The sequence below is a fragment of the Silene latifolia genome, unplaced genomic scaffold (genome assembly GCF_048544455.1).
Source record: "Silene latifolia isolate original U9 population unplaced genomic scaffold, ASM4854445v1 scaffold_316, whole genome shotgun sequence".
Lineage (NCBI taxonomy): Eukaryota > Viridiplantae > Streptophyta > Magnoliopsida > Caryophyllales > Caryophyllaceae > Silene > Silene latifolia.
Genome location: NW_027413251.1, coordinates 1,861 through 21,466, shown reverse-complemented (window position 1 = coordinate 21,466; position 19,606 = coordinate 1,861). Strand labels below are relative to the sequence as shown.

At 38.8% G+C, this 19,606-nt stretch overlaps 1 non-coding gene across 1 annotated transcript; it reads right to left on the bottom strand.

The window, feature by feature from the left end:
• Nucleotides 1–13,210: 13,210 nt before the first annotated feature.
• Nucleotides 13,211–13,318, bottom strand: LOC141639259 (small nucleolar RNA R71). Its single transcript, XR_012542445.1, has one exon. It is a non-coding gene; the product is annotated as a small nucleolar RNA R71 (small nucleolar RNA).
• Nucleotides 13,319–19,606: the final 6,288 nt, after the last annotated feature.

Below are 19,606 nucleotides of genomic sequence, written 5' to 3'. Positions count from 1 at the left end.
CTTAATGTCTACTTGCTTAGTAAGTTTATTCATACTCCCTCACATTCCGATTCCTATGTTATCCATTTAAAAGAATTTCTAAAGTGGTTATCCAATTCCATCCACATTCTTCTTAGGACTTGTAAGCACTTCAACATAATTTGGTGATTTGGTTCCCCACCCTAAGAGCGTGCACTGACAGCACCGCTGATCACCGTAGTAACTACGCTAAGAAAGTCTGAACCGTAGGAACCGGTCCAGCAGCATGGCGATCACGGGAGAGAGATGAAGAGTCGCCAGGAGGATTGCTCACAGGTAGAGGAGCTTAACAGCTACGGTCTCCATACCTTTGCTTCAGGACCAGGAGGAGCCTTTGTCTAAGCTCCTTTTTTTTTGCAAGCCCTGACACATGCCCAATACCCTTGGCATATGAACACATCGTTTCCATTCTACCCATAACCACACAGACCTCAACTCCTTTCATATTTAAAAATAGTCTCTCCGGGAAATCTTGTCTATCACCAACCTCAACCATACCGCATACCTAGTCCCTTTTCTCTTAGCTGGTCCATCACAATCTCATATACTTTCCAATCAAAGATGAGAGCTTTTCCGCACTGAGGAACCCTGAATTTCAATGCTAATCAACATAGTCGATCAAAATAGATACCTTTAACTCTCTCCTTAGCTAAACTCAAGAATCCTCAGTCCATGGTTTGACTAAGGCGGCTTATTATCATACATAAAACCTCTTGATGTAAAACCAAGTTCTTGCATTCGGAGTAGGAAGTTGAACTAAAAAGCATCATTAGAAGAAAGGCAATTTTGTCATACTTATACCCCACACAAACGATTAACAAAACCAGGATAAAAGTTTTCCACGGTGGATTACCCCTAAGACATAGCACATCAAGCAATTGCTTTTCGGATGCCTTAGGAAGAAATAGAAGAAGCAGACTTACCAACAGAGTCCACCCTTCATCACCAACCACTGATTCCGCCTTCTCCTCGATCTCGCTTGAGCATCCTCCACACAACTGTTAGCATCCCGAACTAGAATACCCAAATTTCCCCTAACTTTTGGTCTTCAGGCATCAAATAGATTGCGGCACTCTCTCCGATACTCACTGGTACTACCGGGGCGGGGTTCGGACTATCCATGTCTAAGTGTAGATCTCGAACAATTACTAAAAGATAACCGAGGTCTTTGCTTAGGTTTATGAATTACTCTCCCATTTTTTGGGGATTTTCCCACCATTTCTTGGAAAACCCTAAAAATCTAGAGAGAAGGAAGAGCTTTTTCGAGAAGAAAGAGGAGTTGTTTCCATCAACTCAAGATTCAATAGAAGCAAGCTAGTGAAGTATGTGGTCTATAGATGATGATTCGATGGGTTGGTCAACTTGCGTCGGGCAATGCTATGATCCTAGACTTCAAGGCTTTGGTGACTATCTTGATTGAAGTCGGATATCAAGATCTTTATAACCTTATTAGACAAACCTTCGATTGACTTCTCCAAATTGATGAGCAACATTAACAACACCCCTGGCTATGCCCCATTGACATCTCATCCAAGAATGAGAATTTGGTGGAGTCCTCCTAAACTACCATTTGTAAAATATTCTAACTCTTAACTTGCATTTATTACTTGTATTGCATTTTGTCATTTTGATTTACGAGTTTTATACTTTGATCATATTTTCACTAGAGAGAAGTGAGGGAGGTTTTTAATGTGTTTTGATGTGTAGTGTTTACTTTAGTGTGGGGATAGCAATTGCTAGGTATTCGAGCTAGTGCACCCTGCCAAAAGATGACAAAAGAATGAAGAAAATGACTGGGATATTAAGATCCCCATGTGACCCGAATCCCCGAGGAAGGATCCCGAGCGTCCCAAAGGGAAACTCCGCTCATCTTAGCTTGAAATCAGCGTGTACCTAATAGCTCCACGAGACTGAAACTCAAAATCCTCATTGTTTATGAATCCAGCGTCCCCGGGAGAGAAGACGCTCGTCTCGATGCGCCGCTCGTCTCAAGGGAATATGATGTCTTCAATGTTCAAAATTGAAGTTTCCCACTTTGCCTGTGATCCGAGCGTCTCTAGGATAATCCGCTCGTCCCTGCCGAAGACGCTCGTCTCCTCCGAGGAGAAGACGCTTGTCTCAACACGGGTTTGATGGCTAATCTTGGATGACCTACAATCCGAGCGTCCTCGAGAGGGATCCGCTCGTCTTCCCCGCCGGGTAAACCGAAACATGGGATTTAAACCCTGTTCTCCATTTCATTTCATTCTTTCATAAACACACAACCATAAACCCTCAAACCCTCAAATCCTCATCTACAAAACTCAAAAAAATCCTCAAATAAAATTCACCCAAATCAAATCCAAACTTCCTCAAAACACAATCAAAATACTCCTTCATCAACAAAACACCAAACAAACATCCAAATCCTCAAAAATCGAATCGATTTTCTAAGTTTCAAAGGCAAAAATTGAAAAAATCAATTTGGAATTCATTAAAGCTTAAGGACATTAGAAGCATTAAAGCAAAGTTTTGTCGTACATTCCAAACAAGGAGAAAAACAATGGCAAGGACTAAAGGTGGAAGCAAGGCACCCACAAAATCAGATCTTTCAAAGAGGCAATAAGCTATCCAAGCTTCCAAAGCTTTGGTGGTACAACAAGCAAGGGTGGACATTCAAGAGGTTCCCATTCCTATAGTGAAAGCTAATACTCATATCCAGGTTATTGAGCAATTACATGAACATCCTGAGGCAACTTTCACATCCGATTCTAGGAAAACTTTTATGTCTTGCTAAGAAATATTTTTGTCCACCAAGTTTATTTGTCGAGATGCTTTAACCAAATCGTAAGTGTTCTTGAAAGAACCAAGAACAACTTCTTTTCGAGTCTATGGGGTTGTTTACATTGCACGTGTGTTGAAATGACCTACCCTCCCTCACCTTAGAATTTCTAAGTTCATTGAAAGTCACAAAAGTGGAGACTTGAAGGAATATTGAATTAGTTGCCTTGAGAATCATGGATGAAAGATGTCCTTTAATAAATTTGGCAAAATTGTTCTGGTCTTGATAATGACTCCGACTTATGAGAAGAAACCTTCAAACAAAATATGATCCCACCCTTTATGGAAAGCTATCCAGAAAGAAAGTTTGAATCCTTCCATGATTGTCGTGCCTTTTGCGTCCACCATCCGGTATGTGTAGGCATAAGGTTATTAGAATACTCCTAATCGTAAGGAAGACACAATTAATCATTTCACCACCGAACTAGATTTCCATCTATCTTGGAGTCAACCTTGAATGTCGATAAGAAGTTCACACCAAAATCAAGTGTTCTTCAACTCTTAAAATGAAAGATAAGCATAATGAAACCATATGGTAAGGAAAGCGCTTTCTCGTGAATGGAAGCTTGGTTACATGGTTGGCCAAACACTTTAACCGGATTACAACAGATGAACTTATAAACCGGATTAAAGTGCAGCCACCTTAACAACAAATGTATAAATTACCAGGATTCCGTTGGGTCGAAGATAATATCAATGACAAATTTGAGTGGCTCACAAAAGATGCCAAGTCCTTAAATTCTACCAAACAAGATTTGTCGTCTCGTCATAAAACCTGTTCACCTTATTTAGCTCTCAGGTGGGCAAAGATGATGTCAACAACAAAGGCATTTTCAATCACAGAGTCCTCCTCCTCCTCACGCTATTATGCTCCACACGTTTACCTGAAATTACAGCAGGTAATTATTTGGTGATGCAGTTATTGACTTTCAGTGATGCAAAACATATAAGGAAGCTTATGAGAATAGGGCCAATTCTGGGCTGATATCATTATACAACGTCCCAGGCATGGACTAAGTCACATCTTGTCCTTTGCCTAGTTGGGCGGATAGGTAAGTGTTCTTTCTAATGCTCCTAGAATCTTAGTATGGGTGATGAGGAGGATGTTGATTTAGAGAGTGAGAGGAGGGAGGAGAAGAAGAAGAAGAAGAGGAAAGAGGAAGAGAGAAGAAGAAGAAAGAAGAGAAGAAGAGAAGAAGAAGAAGAAGAAGAAGAAGGAGAGAGAAGAGAGAGAGAAAAGATCAAAGCTCAAGTGATGATGAGTGAAGCCTCCGGATCCATGGAAATAGATGATGATGATAATGGAATGGTAATAATGAAGATGATGATGTCGCCATAAGTGGCAATTGATTAGAACAAGCTTTTGGAGATACCACTACCCATTTTAAGTTTCACCCACCCCTCAACTTTTTATCTTTATAGCATTTTAACAATTTATTCTCCAGTCGTAGAGTAATGAGCCTAGCACCTAGGACTCCACCTTGGTTTCATTGAGGTGTAATTTATTGTTCCCACATGTAAAATCTAAAATGACAAGTTCATTTTAGCTGCATATAACATTCATATGCATGAACTCCCTCGCTCTCATTTGGTTTAGGAAGTTCGAAACATACGTGTTGGTCGTCGATCCAAATTGTAGTCTCCAACCAAACAAAATTCATGCATCATATAGTATAGTTTATAATGTATTCTTTTTTTTTATATATCATATAGTGTGCATTTAGTTTAGAAAACCATGCATTTTTCATATTAGCTCGCATAATTTCCTATCATATTGGCCCTAGTGTGCAGGATGGGAAATTCTAACATGATTCTTAAAACAAAAAATGATAAAAATTGAAAAATTTTGAAAATACAAAAACATGTTCATTTCTTTTATAGTTTTGCATTGTATATACTGTACATATTGTTTGTTTGTCCATCCTTTTTCACATTGACCGACTACGCACATCCGAGACATGAGGATCATGAAGACCGCATGGTATGATCTTTCCATCTCCTTTTTTCCTCTATATGTTAATGACTATGTGCTTTATTTGATTGATGCGGTATAAAAAAATGTGATTTAGGAGTTGCATTTAGATTATATGGCATACTAGTTGGTAGAAGCACATGCATTAGGTTGTATAAATGATAGTTGCAATCATGGCATATAGTTGCATTAGGAAAAAATTTGGCCAAAGCATCTTGGGAAACTTGATAAGTGTATATAGGCCCTTGGTCCTTTTTTATTCATAGAGACTTTGCTTGTTAGAATGCTTGTAAAACACCCTAGGATGTGTCATGCTAGTATCCTTTGACCCATGGATTAAGGCATAGTCAAGAGTACTTTGCGATGTGATAACTGCATGCTAAGTTTATGCAAGATGAGCTTTGAAGCCATGCAACCATCTTCCGTATTCTACCATTTTGTCATCAAAAGGAATGAGCACAAAAAAATAAATTCATTTAAGTTCAAAAATGAAAAGAAAAGAAAAAAAGTTTGCAATTTGCATCAAAGAAAGAGGAGTACGAAAATAAGAACTCCAGTGGCCAAACCAAAGCCACCCTCATTCTAATTGGGTATTGTGAAAATATTCAAAAGAAAATGCAAAATTAAAATTTATCAAATATTGAAATGCCAAATATCAAAGAAAATTGGCAAAAAGAAATTATTCTCAAAATGTCAAATGCCACAAAAATTGGGGAAAACAACAACAAAAGCAAACTTCCATATGAAACTCAAAATACAAAAGATCCCTCTATCCATTGAACCACTTTTATGCATGGTAAGAAGGACGACCCTTCTTCTATATCTAGGCAAGAAGGGGAATTCCATGATCCTCTAGTGTTTTTAACACCATAAGGAGTCTACTCTGACAAAAGCATTTAACGATTGAAGAGCGTACTCTACCTTAACACATTTTTGAGGTGATTATTGGTATCCTCCTAGGCTTAGTAACGTAAATAAAAATTGTATCAATAATGGAGTATGTACCCTTGGATTGTTTCCTTGTAGATAATTTCCGCCACTTAGATGAGGAAAGTGGCTATTCATTTTTGTAGATACATCCATTACTTGCTTTTACGTGCTTAATGCTTGGATGTATCGCCATTTTGGCAAGCCCCACCCCGCTTGCAAGAAGCATCCTGCCTCTTGGTTGTCTTATTTAGTGAGTTGAAGGCGGAGTGAGACCAAATAATTGTCTCCATACTCGGCTATATTAGTAGATAGTTTAAATAAGGTCTAATTTTAGTCATCTCTTTTTCTGGAATAAAGGATTCGGTTTTAGGGGATGTTTGATGAGGCTCATATTGGAGCACATTTTAGTCATCCGAATTTACCTCGTTCCCGTGCACTTTATAGTGCATATTTGGGTCATTTACTATCTTTAGCCTCCCATTTTGCATATATTTTGAGGATTGTCACCTTTGGTAGAAATGAGTAATAGCCTTGCATTTACATGAGTGAATTGAGATAAATGGATCACCTAATGACCAAGCATCAAAGAAGACAAGTTGGAGCCAATATTGAAAGTATATACATCTCAACAAGATCACTTGGATTATAAAGGAACAAAAGAAAGAAAAAATCTCTATCCCAGGATCCGACGTATTTCCCAGAAGACCATGACGTCTTGAAGCAGGGCATCGTCTTTATCGCTAAGACGGACGTCCCAGAGCGGCGCTGATCAGCGTCCCGTGGTCGGGAATGGGTCTTCCAGCAACCCAGGGCGGGCGTCTCTCCTCTCCTGATCCACGCTCGGATCACAAGTCAGTACCATCTGTTCCCGAGACTCCAAGGCCAGAGGGCAGGCATATTCACACGAGACTAGCAAGGCGGATATGTCATCTCCTTGAGAGAGGAGCATTTCCCTCAACTTTTTAATAAAGTCTTATGAATTCTTTAGCCCTTAGCAACCCTAATTTTTGTACTTAATCTTTAGTATAAATACCCCTTTGTACTACCTAGATTAGTATGCTTTTTTGGAAGCCTTCTTAATGCTTTATAAATTAGATCTTAACCATCTAAATTAAATTGTAACACCCAAATTATCAATATTAATCACATCTTAATTTCTTCTTAATTTCTCTATTGTTCATCATTTATTTTGGGGTAATTAGAAATTGTTGGGTTATTAATGGAAGATTGGTAACTAATCAATCATCAGTCTTATATTATTCTTTGCATTATCATTTTTGGAATCTCCATAAGTATAATTATCTTAATCTTGTTTTAATTATTGTGAATCTCTTACTTATTCATCATGTTTTACCTTGTTGATGATTGACAACTTTGTTAGCATGTAAACTTGATAATGGGTGAGTAGTTTCCCTCAGCCAGTTAATGGAAGTAATTGGGAAATCAACAAGGGGAATGATTGTGTTAATCTAAATATGTTTTCATAATTTATTTGCTTGCTTGTTGTGATTTCAACTTATGCATATTTATGTTAGATGAAATGCGACCATGAATCCTTATATTTTTTATCATCACCTATCTTTTCAATATTAGGACTTGTAAGCATATCATTGCACTCCGAACCTCATTAGACCATAAATAATGTTGAATAGGAAGGAAGTGGTGACTTGTAGGTGTTGCAATCTTGACCGATTAAACTCCAGGGACCCGAACCTTCACAGGATTGTAAAAACGCTACACAAATCTCGATCTCATCACAACAATAATTGCTTGCTTATAACTTGAGAATATGTTTGTATGATCAATTCTCATGAATCCCCTATGAACTCATGACACCCTAGTGCTTTTAATCAATTGTTTACATCTCCATCTTTTTACCTCGAGCTTTTTTTGTTGATTAGTTTTTAGTTGATCTCCTATCTCAACCCCAAATCAGACACCCTAAGACACGATCATTTACAATTGAAAATCCTAGATCAATACCCGTCCTTTGAATCCGACCTTTACTTCGCTCTTTGCTAAGAGTAGTTTGTAGAGTTATAAATATTGTTTAGTTGTAGTAGCTGACATTTAGGTTTCGACCACACCAAGAACTGTCGTCACTTGAAAAGTTTATGATGTTGAAAAGTGTTTAAGAAATAATAACAAACCCTTTATATTAATCACCATCGTGCTAACAAAACTCGTCAAACCCCAGCCCGATAAAACTCACTTACTCGATCGAGTCCCCAACTTACTCGATCGAGTACTATCGATCTACTGATTTGCGTCTAAAAACTACTTACTCGACGTATAAGCCCCACTCGATAGAGTACCAATAGACTCATAAAACCGTAGTATTACAGTCTTCCTCCTAAAAAGAACTTCGTCCCCCGGGTTCAACCCATAAACAAAAACAAACACACCACACTACTCCGACATAACAACACAACTAAAACTCGAAACAAAACTCAAATCACAACTCCCAACACAACACTCAACTCGACTCAAGACAACTACTAACAGTACCAAAACCAAAATAAGACATGCAAAAAACTTGTAAAAAACAAACACATCAACACTACTCCGACATAACAACACAACCAAAACTCGAAACAAAACTCAAAGTACAAAATCACCAACACAACACTCAACTCGACTCAAGACAACTACTAAATGTACCAAACCAACATAAGACATGCAAAAACTTGTAAAAACTCTATGCAACCATCTCCTACCCTAAAAAAACATGGTTACGCCGAAATTCACACATACCGATGAAAAAGATCTGGATACCATCCCCTCATAGCCTCCTCCTTCTCCCAATAGCTCTCAATCTCATGGTTAACAAAAGAACCTTGGCAAAACGTTTCCCATGTCTAGTTTTTCTCTAACTCATATCAAGAATTGCTATTGACCTCAAGATAAGACAAGGACTCATCCAACTCAATGTTCCTCTCATATCTAACATACATGTGAAGGGTCACCACATACTTTTCGCAATCAGACATACGTAAACACATGAAAACCATTAACACCTATACAAAGCAGCTGGTAAAGCTATTGATTCAACTCACACACGATCAAAGAGATCACATATGGCCTAAGCTAACTGCATCGAAGCTTTTTCTTCCTTATATACTCATAACCTACGCATAGGAGACACTTTCAAAAGAACTTTGTCCCCAACCTAAAACTCTATATCATGACGATATAAATCCGCATAACTCTTTGACGATCCTGATCCTGGACTTCATCTTTGTCTGATCAGCTTAACATGTTCACCATCTTATGTACTATCTTCTGGGTCCTAAACTACTGCTCTCAGTCTTCCCATCATCCCAACAAATCGGGCTCCTACATCTCCTCCCATATAAAATCCCTAACGGCATTACAAGCTATACTAAGCAGGGATACCAAGTTATAAGAAATCCACTAAGTCCAACTCTTTCTCGTTTCCTGGCTACTACCAAATTCATAAAATAAAGCCAAGAATACGTCTATATAAAGTTCGATGGTCTCTTCTCGTCTGCCAATCAAGTCGCAGATGAAATGCGCGTTTCATCTTTAAGGTGGTTCTATCACCTCGCACCTTTCCATAATCGTAATATGAACCACGACTTATCTTGACACTATATTCTTCTTTACTCACATGCTGCAAATTCAAATTCACGCAGCTTCTTTGCCAAAGCTTTTAATCGTATTCTGGTCCAATTATCTTTATTTGACAAAATGAGCCGACTTGGTCGTATCGATCCACTATAAATTCCATATCATGTTATTACCCGTTGGCTTCCTTTGGCAAACCCATGATAAAATCTATAAAAAGACTCCCACTTCCAATCACGTACTCAGAGATCTAATCTTACCCTTGGGTCGCCGGCCTCCCTTTAATTAACATGTCAAACAACGCAGCCACAAACTCACTGCTTTTCTTCATCCCAGGTCACCAAAAAGTCTTTTTAAATCCTTATATAGCTTGTCACCACCTCGATGTACCGAATACGGTGTACAATGAGCCTCCGTCGATTATATTTTTCAACTCCTCATACTAGGAACACACCATCTCCCATCAAATCTTACACTCACATCTATATGAATAGAGAATCAAGACACCTGCCCCCTTCTCTACTCCAATTATCCAAATTCTCAATCTTAGATCCAAATACATGTTTCCCTCGGCGAATATCTTAAATATCTCGCTTTCACCGTCAAATCCCCTATAACATCCCCTTTCGATTATATGTATCCCTAACTTCCCCACCTCATCTCTCAACCACATCAAAGACACAAACTGCAAAGAGAATGCACACTCTTTCGCTCAAGGCATCCGCAACCACATTAGCTTTCCCTTCATGGTATATAATATCCATGCCATAGTCCTCGAATTAGCTCCATCTACTCCCCTCTGCCTCATGTTCAACTCCTTTTGAGTGAAGATGTACTCGAGACTCTTGTGATCTGAAAACACCTTAAAGGTCACCTCATATAGATAAGTGGCTCTCCAAATCTTGATAGCAAACACAACCGCACCCAACTCTAAATCATTCGTTTGATAATTCTCTCTCATAAGGCTTCCGCCGCATAGAAGTATAAGCACCGTCTTGTTTCCGCATCAAGACACAACCCAAACCATTTTTCGACGCATCCGTATACACCTCAAAGTTTCACTCCTTCAGGTAATGCTAAGATTGGAATTGTGATCAAACGCTCCTTTAATGTTTTGAACACCGCCTCACAACTTTCATCCCAACGAAACTTGTTCTCTTTCTCATCAAAGTTGGGTTACCTGGCCTAGCTATCTTGGAAAAATCTTTAACGAGCCGGTGATAAGATCAAATGCCTAAACCAAGAAATCCTGATTCACCACATTCTTGGTGAAGTTTAATGAAAATCGCATCTATTTTGGCAGGATCTACAAGAATACTCTTTTGAAATTACATGCCTAAAAGTGAAATTTTCCTTTCAATTAATCTCACATTTTGACAATTTTCAGACATAATTATTTGTTTTAACGTTTATAATACTAATTTAAATGCGCCTTTATGTTCCTTCCTAGTCTTGGAAAAGACTAGCGATATCGCTTGCAAAACCACCACAACCGATCTAAATCGCATCAAGACCTTGCTTATCAATTCATATAAACATTGTTATGCATTACAACCCAAACGATTCAACATACTCATAATGACTATACTAATGTGTTATCTTTGCGCGTTCACTCCCACCTTTCACCGATGGTAACCAATTTCAAATTCCATCTTAGAAAAGATCACAGAATCGGAGCCAATCGTCAAACAATCATCTATCTCTAATAGTGATACTTCGCTTTTTCTTATCAGAATCGTTTCAGCCTTTATAATCGATGTATTAATTTCAAACTTCCTCGATCTTTCTTTTTCACAAACAAGATGATAGGACAAGAGTTGGTCGCGGATTGTCCACAATCAGCCCGTCCTTCACAGCACAATCCGTGCGCTCTTCCTTCAAAGACGCCCCGGACAATAGCCTACGTAATCCGCCCGGATTACCTTGAAGACGCCCGTCTTCCCCCGCCGTAATCCGCCCGTCCCGACTCCAATACGCACTCGATTCCAAAAAGACAAATAAATTGCTCTCTCTCCAAGTTATACAAAGAAAGAAGCCCTTCCTTCGAAAAATACCTATTGCCAATCTAAAAGTGTAATTACTAGTTTAGTCTTAGTTAACCCTAATGATCCTCCTAATTTCTTTCACTATAAATAAATTCCATTAGCTAATTGTGAGCACGTTTTCTTATCAATAATTAGTGTAGTTGGCTATCACCAAATCTCTTCAATATTGTAATCAAGTATTAATCAAGTTTTAATCCAAGTTTTAGTTCTTTAATCTCTCTTGCTCATCCCTTATTTTGGGTAATTGAAGATTATTTGAGTTACATTGGGAGATTGACAACCTCTCAATCAAGCATCAAGTACTTCTTTTATTCTTGCTTTATTATTGGATCATTAGTAGGTATAATTCTCTTAATCCCTTTTTAATTATTGCTAATTACTTTCATTTATTCATCATGTTTCATTTTGTTGGTATGATTGACAACCTTGCTAGCATGATCATGATAATGAGTGAGTAGTCACACAAGCTGAGGTTAATGGATAATTAGAAACCAAACATAGGGAATGATTCATGCTTAAATTAATATGCTTTCATGGTTTATTTGCTTGCTTGCTTTGATCTCAACTCTAGTACGCACATGTTATGTTTGATGAAATGCGAGCCTATGAATCACTTGCATTTTACCATCCTATCTTTTTCAATGAGACTTGTAAGACATAAACCAACTCGAGTCTCATTAGACCATGCATGTTGTTGAGTAAGGAAGATTAAGTCGACTTGTAGGTGTTGTACAATCTAATCAATTCGGCTCCGGGACCCAAACTTTCCTAGGATTGTAAGATATAACAAAACCTCGATCCATCACAACAATAATTGCTTGCTTATAATTTGAGAACATGTTTGTATGATCAATTCCCATGATTCCCCCTATGACCCCATGACACCCTAGTGCTTTTTATCAATTGTTTACAACCCTTTATTTCATCTTGCTTTTTTACTTTCATTGCTATTTAGTTTAGTGACTTCTATTCAGCCTAAATTGTGACACCCCTAGACTTCACTAGTTTCAATTGAAAATCATCTTAATTCCCGTCCCTTAGGATCAGGCCTTTACTTGCCTCTTTACTAATTGTAGAGTTGTTTGTGGAGCTATTATAAATTGTGTTTGATTGGATATGTGACGACCAACTCTTGTGCATCAAAATGGGCGCCCGTTCGAAGAGTGTGATTGTTAACTTGATTTAGATTTCCTTATATTGTTATTAGTTGTGTCTTTTTCTTTGCCTTGGGGAGAGTAAAACTCCTCAGGTTTGTTCTAATTGTTTGAGTTGTTTGATATTTTGCATGTTTATAGTCTGAGTGATTTGTTACCTTTTGATCGTGAAATTGAAAGAACTTTGACAACCAATAGAAGACTTGTTAGAAGGAATTTGAGAGGTATTAGTGATGTTGTAGATATTCAACCAACTATTGAGTTCATCAACCCTTTTGCAAGAGAAGGTGGAGGAGACGATACAAATACCACCTGAAATCAACCTCTGATACCTAAGTTTTCATCACATTCCGTTGCCCAGGGAGAACCTGCCCAATGGTACTCCCACCACAACATCTAACGGAAATTTTATTGCCAAATCCTTTATCCAATTAGTAGCCAATTTGGGGGATGCCTAGTGAACACCCTCATTCTCATATGGAAACCTTTTGTGACTATTGTGATGCGATTTCTCGGCCGATGTAACTCGAAGACCAAGTTCGATGGGTCTTATTTCCTTTTTCTCTAATTGGCATTGCGAAACAATGGTTGAAGGGCCTTGATAAGGCCACTCTCAGAATAGATTCTTGGAAGAAGTTGGCTCTAGCTTTCTACAAAAAGTTCTACCCACGGAAAAGACTAACATGCTAAGAGCTCAAATTACGGGTTTTAAGCAAAGGGATGAAGAATCTTTGTATGAAGCTTGGGAGGCGTTCAAAGGGAATTTGTCGCTCATGTCCTCACCATGGACTTAGCGAGTGGTTCTTAGTACAACAATTTTGGAATGGTTTATATGAAGATTCAAGGAACATTCTCAACATGGGATCAAATGGAATGTTCAGTGAAGTTGATGACAATCAAACATGGAACAAAATTGAGGAAATGGCGGTCCATAACTCACAATATAGTAGACCTCGCAAGGCTACTAGAGGAAAGCATGAAGTGGACTCCGTTACTCAATTGGGTGCTCAACTTAGTGCTCACATTGACACGATCAATTTGAAGTTTGAAAAAGCTATGGCTAGACTTGAAGAAGCCTCAAAATCACCAAAGCATCATGTTAATGCCATGACGGCATCTTCATCAATCCAAGTGGGATATGTGAGAATTGTGGAACTTTGGGACATGACCAAAGTGAATGTGGGAACAAATAAACAAGTGAATGCTTTCCCAAACATCTGAGTGGTACCCTTATTCAACTATTCTGATAAAACACCAAATTCCATCCAAATCTCTCATACAAAAGCCAAAAATGTTCAAAACCCTCAAACAACATACACCCACCTCCATGAGAAACCAAAATCAAAGACCCTTTTCTGATCAAAACCAAGGTTAACAAAATCAAAATCCATACAATCAACAAAATGACCAAGGTTTTGATGTTCAAAAACGGTCCTCCAAATGCAAAAGAATCAACAAAATTTTTCACTCAAATGCAAAAAAAGATAGTCAAAAAGAAACCACCATCAAAACATCCTAGCTCACACCAAGATGTTGGAAACCACGTTGACTCAACTAGCATCTTCAAGCTCACAAAGACAAAGGGGCAATTACCACCTCAAAGTAATCCCCCAAGACATGAAAGCAGTTAGTGCCATTCACTTGAAAAGTGGTACAAGGTATGAAGCACCGAAGAAGCAAGTTGAGGATGAAGTTGTGGAAGCTAGTGATAAAGGAAATTGTGCAAAAACTCCAGGTTGGAGAATCATCAAAAGAAGAAATTTCAAAGAAAAATGAAGACAAGGAGAAGGAGAAGGAGCCCATTGTGATTAGACTTCCTTTTCCAAGTTGTCAAGCCAAGCCCAAATTTGATGACCAACTTGGAAAGTTTGTAAAATTGTGAAGAATTTGGAAGTCTCGATTCCTTTCACGGAATTAATCAATCACGTCTTGGCCTATCTCGAAATACATGAAAGACATCCTCACAAAGAAGAAGTCGATCCGGAAACTTGAGACTATCGCCTTTACTAAGGTGAGTAATGCAATACTTCAAGGGAGTTCACCTCAAAACTAAAGAATCCGGATAGCTTCTCAATACCGTGTACCATTGGCGACACCACGATCAACAAAGCCTTATGTGATCTAGGGCTAGTGTGAGTGTTATCTGCGTGTTTTCGGTGAGTAAAGGTTGGGGATGGGAGAGCTTAAATGCACCAATATCACACTCTAAATGGCGATAGATCGTGAAAGACACCATTAGGGATATGGAAGATGTTCCCACGTCACTGAATTGGGAAGTTTTTCATCCCGGTGGACTTTGTCATTGTTGATATGGAAGAAGATTCCAACATTCCAATCATTATAGGAAGACCTTTCTTACACACAGGTGTGGTGATTGATGTGAAACATGGTGAGCTCACTTTAGAAGTGGGAGATGAGAGTATAACCTTTAATCTTGACAAGACCATGAGAGCTCCACGTTTGCATGAACCGTGATTCATGATTGATCATTATAGCTGGGAAGGATGATAGGAAGAAGTCGAACTCAATGGAAGAAGAAAATTGAAGATGCTCTATTCAAAGAGCAAGTGAATTGGGACAAGGAGAGCTTGCAAAGCTCATCAAAACAAGCAAAGAAGAAGATGATGGCCTCTTGCCAAGAAAAGAAATTGGGAGAGTTGTCTCCACCAAATCAAGAGATTTTCAATGATCAACTTAATGAAGTTTGTGGTCTTTGGACGACGAATTTGAAGGGATTTTTAATCCCTACATTGGTAATGCCATCGATCAAGACCGACAACAAGGGCCAAGGTCCATTGAAGAACTTTATAACGATAATGAACAAGCTTTTGATTATTTCTTCAAGGTGTTGAGCAACATCAAAAACACCTTGGACATGCCCCCTTGACATCTCATCAAAGATGAGAGTTTGAGTGGAGTCCTTCCTAAGCCACCATTTGTAAAAATGTTCTTTCTAACTGCGCATTTCATTCTTGTATTGCATTTTTGTCATCTTTGGATTTTTATCTTTTGATCAAGATAATTGTCATGTTTGAGAAGTGAGGAGAAATTAATGATTTCAATTGATGTGTAGTGCTTTAGCTTAGTGTGGGGATAGCAATTGCCTAGGCTATTCATGCCTTAGTAGTGCCTGCCAATGAAGAACACGAGATATGAAGAATGGAAAAATGACAAAGGGATATACAGATATCGCGGATGGGCCCAGATAAGTGAAAATTAGAAGTCCCAGCCCAGTTCGGAGAATCCGCCCGTCTTGGACAATCCGGGCATATTATGCAAAACGCCCGTCTACGAAATGAGCTAATTTTGATATTTTTGATCGGCCAGATAGGCGTCCTGCATTCAAATCGCTTGTTTTCAAACATTAGCAAAATCTTGTAAAGGAAGGCGTAGTCTTTTAATTTGAGGAAAACAAGAAAAATCGCTGTGAAAGAATCCATGCGTCTTACGCCAAGACGCGTCGGTCCGTGTTTGCAAATCCGAGCGTCTTCAGAATCCGCGTCTTTGAGGCGAGTTTTCCCAACCCCGAACGAGACCAAATCAAACGATCCGGCAACTCCGCCGTCTTGCCTAGGATTCAAATTTTTCGGGTTTTATAAACCCCCTCCCACATTCATTTATTCATTCCTTCATTCATTCGCACTTTTCTCATAAATACCAAAACCCTCATCCTCTCCATCACAAAAACAAGATTCCTCAACAACATTCACCAAAATCAAATCAAAACATCCTTTTAACCACAAATCAATCACTCCTTTTTCAATAAAAATCAAAACCAAGCACAAAATCTTCAACCTTTGAGTCGATTTTGAATTCATAAAAGGCAAAGCCTTTCACCTTTAAATCGATTTGGGTACACTACAAATTGAAGATTTTTCACTCTTTCTTGGTTAATTCATCAATGGCAGGACTAATGGACAACAAAGGCAACAAAAGCAAAGGCACCAAAAGCAAACACTTTCATTAAGCAAAAAGTCTTCCAGCAAAGAAAGCATTGGCTATGGTGGTAGCAAACCCAAACTTGGAAGTGCAACAAAATCATTGTGATGACCTCCCATGGAACAACGACATCCCTCTTACTCCGGACATTAATCAACTTTCAAGCTATCCGGTGCTGGAACAAGAGACTATGGAGACCATCAGTTAAGTCTGGCCCCAAATGTTTAGAGTTTTTTTGCATCTCCTTTGAGGAAATGGGTAAAGCTTTGGGTCTTAGTGATTCATAGGAGTTGGTTTAAGAATGTTGGCAAGTATGACCCAGACCACTCTTTGGGGCGATTTCCCGGAAGAAATTTGAAGACTTTCATGCTAGTCGTGCTCTTTTAGCTCACCATCCCGGGCATAAGAGCATGGCACGGGTCATAGGAAACACCATCATTGCAGAAAAAGACACCAACCATTTCGCCAAACTCGATTTTTGTTCTTCTTGAGTCGAAGCTGTGAACATTGGAAGGGAACACACCAAGCCTTTCAACTCTCTAAGGCTTTTGGTGGATAGATGGCTCAACATTGATTGTGGGAAGAAAGGCACTACCGTTATTGTGAATGGCGGCCTAGTCCTATCCTGGCTAAATACTTTGATCAAACTTTAGCAAAGAGACTGACAAGTATGAGGCGAAAGAGGGTGGTCATCTCATTGATATTCATACTATGATACACAAGTACAAGTGGTTTACCCATAAACCTCTCGACACATATGGATGGCTCACATAGTGAGCTAGATCTTTCTTGCCTTTGAAGATTTGTCGTTTAAGCGTCCACCGGATAATAATATACTTCCCCTTTCGAAAGAGGCGAGTATATTCTCAGGCAGTGAAAGGGTGAACTTGAAATGCCCTCCTCTTCCATTGTCCACCACCTACCTTTCGGTACCAGGTTTCAAGCCGATGGCGTTGGAAGCGAAAAGAAATGATTATTTGACTCTTCTACGTACAGAGATGCACAAAGAAAGCCTTTGAGGATCGGAAAAATGCTTACTTAGCTCAATATCCACCCCTCTTACACTTAGCTAGGCAAGGACTACTTGATCCTTCATGTCCTTTGCCTAGTTGGGTGAGATAGGAAGTCCTTTTTTCGAGTGCATCTAGGGTTGTTCCGGGTGATAATGAGGTTGTCGGTAATGAAGAGGTTGATGATAACATTGATGAGGAAGCTAGTGAAGAAGGAGAAGAGGGTGATGAGCAAGGTGAAGAAGAAAGTGAAGAAGGAAGTGGCAATGGATCCACTTCTAATGAGGAAGATGATGATAGTGATGATATGATGGAAGATTAGCAAGCTTCGAGGCTCCTACCCTCTTGAGGTTTGCTTACTCCTTTCTTTGTTTTAATTATTTTTCTTGATCATTGTTGAAGTAGTCCTAGCACCATAGAGGACTCACACCTCGGTACCATTGAGGTGTTCTCATTTTATTGTTCCCACTTTCAAAATCCAAAATGACAAATTAGTTTCATGCCTTGCATAGTGTGTGCATGAACTACACCCATCCTTAGGACATTAGCAATAGTGTCTAACTCGGTTTGGGGAAGTTAATGCATACACAACGGGAGGTAATCTAAATTATCCTCTCCGTCATAAACAAAAACCATGCATCATGTAGCGTAGATTGCATTTAGTGTAGAAATCATGCATCATATTTGCATAATTTCCCATCATTTTGGCCATTGAGGACAATGCCCATATTAGTGTGGGGATGGGGAATTCTAACTTAACTTTTATTCAAAAACCCAAAATTTTAAAAAATTTCGAAAATCCATAAAAATTTGAAAATTGAATAGCCAAAAACATGTTTATTTCTTTTGTAGTGTAGTCTTGTATATATTGTATTGTGTTTGTTCTATCCTTGTTCACATTGATCGACTACGCCACATCCGAGACATGAGGATCATGAAGACCGCATTGTATGATCTTTCCAATCTCCTTTTTCCTCTTTATGTTAATGACTATGTGGCTTTATTTTGATTGATGCGGTATAACAATGTGAACTTAGGACTTGCATTTAGTTTGTATGTCATATTAGTTGATAGAACTAAAACTGAGTGGGACGTATATAATAGTTGCATCATAGCATGTAGTTGCATTTAGATAAAATGTTTTGAAAAGTGCCTAATTAGGAACTATGACAAGAGCAACTAAGCCATTACAAATACTTTTCAACTTAAGATTTGTTACTAGAATGGTTGTAAAACACCCTAGATTGTGTCATACTAGTGTCTTTTGACTTATGACCCAAAAAGCTATTGAGGGTTTGCATGTGAGTTACCTATCCAACCCCGTGATGCGATGGACTTGAGATTTTAATTTGTCTAGAGTGACTTTGATTGACCTTGTGGTAAGGCAACCCAAAAATACTTTCTATCAACAAGTTTGAAGTGCTCACTTTGAAAATTTTGTCATGTGGAAGTAATTTAATGCTGGAAACCTCGGTGTTATGAAATGTTGAAATGTTGAGAAATTTAATTGTTTTGATGGGGGCGTACCACTTCGATGTGCTTTGGAGAGGGATCCATTGAATTGGGCCCCAGCACGGTTGTGGTCGGCCGCCCGGAGACGGAGTGGCCCCATCACCCCAGAAAAGCTGTTATGCAGGGTTCTTAGGACTGCCCTAATAAGCGATTGGCGAAAACGGGACACTGCTTAGGAAGGGACAAACCCATTAAATTTTTTGAAATGAGAAAGTTAAATGAGGTCAATTTTTGAATACTAGTCCTTATCCATAGTTTGTTTATAACGATTTGAGCATTTCATTACCAAAAAGCCTTTTTGTCGAAATACTTTGTCGAGGAGCTTGCAGGACGATCCGTGACCTTCAACTTTTGTAGAGAATTCGAGACTTGTCATGTCATATGCTACTAGCATCATAGGATCATCATTCCACCACCATCCAGGTAAGCCTCTTGGCCAGCATTTGGAAATTGAGGATGAAAGTAGTCTAGTTTAACACCATTTGGAGGTGATTTAGTGTCATCCTCTTAGCCTTAGTAATTTGTTGAACTAGTATTTGTGAAGGATTACATGATCTTAAATTTGTTCCTCTTTAGTGCCTCCGCCATTTGATGAGGAAGTGGCTATTCCTTTTGTAG